The following is a 2,335-nucleotide window of genomic DNA, read 5'->3' as shown; positions in this document are numbered from 1 at the left end:
CCTTGGTTATGCTACCAAACCTCTCTGAGCCATTAATCCTTCATCTGTATGATGTGGACCATCCTAGTACTTGCCTCCAGAGCTATGGTGAGGAGTCAATGAGATAATTCACATTAAATGCTTAACATTATACCCGGCACTTAGTGGGCAGTCAACCAGTGTTAGTTATTAGTAGGAAAGTCCCTTCAAAGAATGGCAAATAAAAATAATAATAATAAATAAAAAATTAAAAAAGAATGGCAAATATTAGAGCTAGAAGGGCCTTCTTTTAGTTCTTTTATTATTTTTTTAAATTAAACTTTATTGGGGTGACAATTGTTAGTAAAGTTACATAGATTTCAGGTGTACAGTTCTGTATTACATCATCTATAAATCACTTTGTGTGTTCACCACCCAGAATCAACTCTTAGAAGGGACTTCTTACCCTTCCTTCCATTCACTGAACAGAGGAGGAAGCAAGTCCAGAGTTTAAAAGATTTATCCAAGGACATGCATGGTGAATGCCAAGAGCTGTGTCATGTTCTTCTAACTACACTACCCCACCATCCAACTCAACCAGCATTTATTAAGAAAACCCAAGTGCATCTTATTCGAAACTAGAACACCACTGTCTTCTTAAATGAAGGAAACTCTTGAAGTCCACTGAGGAAATAAGAATTGGCAAAAGAATCCTATAATATAGAATTTGCTAAACGCATTGAATGTCACAGAAGTTACATTCAAACCTGCAAGATTTTTAATTACAAGGAGATTCTCCACATCTTATTTTTTGTTTTGTTTGTCTCTTGGGTACTTACGTTAAGTAAAAGTATTAGATAACTGTATTCCCAGTGCCTAGCATATATATTCATTCATTTTATGAATATTTACTGAGAACAATTGTGTGCAGGAATGGTTAAAGCACTGGGGACAGGGCAGTAAAGAAAGGAGATGGGGTCCCTGGTCTCATGAAGGTCATGTCCTCCCCGTAGGGGAAATAGTGACCCCCCAAAAAAATAACAAAGATCGAGAAAGTTGCAGGTGGAAGTCAGTGTTAGGCAGAGAATTAGTACAGGACGACAGGACCCAGAGTGACTACTGGCTACTCAAGTGGTCAGAAATGATGGCTCTGAAAAGCTGACCTTTCAGTTGAATTTAATAACACAATTTGGATCAGGGAAGAGTGTATTCCAGACAGAGGGAACAGCAAGGACAAAACCCCTGAGCACAGCAAGTGCACAGCCAGGTGCGCCAGAATCACGGAGAGGCCAGTGCAGCTTGAACTCGCCGGGATGAGAGAAATCCTGGGGGAATAGGCAGCAGCCAGACATGCAGCTCCTCGTGAGCCATGCTAGGGATCAGAACTTGCATTCTGGGCGTGATGGAAAGTCATTAGGGAATTTTCAGCAGGGTGTGATAAGATCTAACTTAGGTTTTAAAGAATCACTTGAGCTTTTGAGTGGGGAATGGGCTGGAGGGGGCAAGAGTAGAAACAGGGGACAAGGACATCGTGTGGTCCAGTCAATGGTTGCTCGGACTAAGCAGTAATAGGGCAACTGAGAGAAAATGAAGGTTTCACTGTAGGATTTGGAAGTAGCTTAGACACTGCTTCGGATGGATTAGGGGTGGTGTATGAGACAAAGAAGCAAAGGTGACTCCTAGATGTTTCTCTTGAGCAATTGGGTGGATGCTTTTGCCATTGACTCAGGTGGAGGAAGACTAGGGAAGGAAGAAGTCTGGAAAGAATAGGGTTTTGTTAAGTTTGAGATTAGACATTCATATATTGATGTCACGTAAGCAGTTGGAAATATGACTCTAACCTCTGAGTTGCTGTCAAAGCTGAAGATATAAATGTGAGTGCCATTCGCATCCAGATGGTATTAAGCTCACCTACGGAGAGTGTGAAGATGGAGAAGGGGAGGGGCCCAGCCAGGGAGCTGAGAGGTACAATGGGATTGCCATTCAAGGGAACAGGGAGTAGGTGGGCTTCTTATCAAGGGGCACGGAGCTTTTGGAATCATGACTCTGGGGAGACACAGGGCTTCCTAAGCACACTTAGGCACAAGCTAAGGAAGTTCACCCAGCCCTCCTCCCTCCAGTTCTGCTGCAGCTGGACGGCCCAGCCATCAGATCCAATGGACCTCTTGGTTATCTAGGGGTCATGAAATGTTACATCCACCCTAGACACAGGAGGAAGCATGAGGCTTGGGCGCCTCCTCTTTGTGCCTCACAGCGCCTCCCCCTGGAGGTGATGAGGAAGTGGCCAGGCCAAAGGTCTCCTTTGCCCAGGCACAAACACTCAGCTCCACAACCCAGGGCAAGTCTGCTACCTTGTCATGAGCTCTGGTTACCTGCA

Source organism: Rhinolophus sinicus, chromosome 2 (genome assembly GCF_057876585.1).
Source record: "Rhinolophus sinicus isolate RSI-liver-muscle chromosome 2, RSI-T2T, whole genome shotgun sequence".
In the NCBI taxonomy this organism is placed as follows: Eukaryota; Metazoa; Chordata; class Mammalia; order Chiroptera; family Rhinolophidae; genus Rhinolophus; species Rhinolophus sinicus.
Note: the sequence above shows the minus strand (reverse complement) of the source record.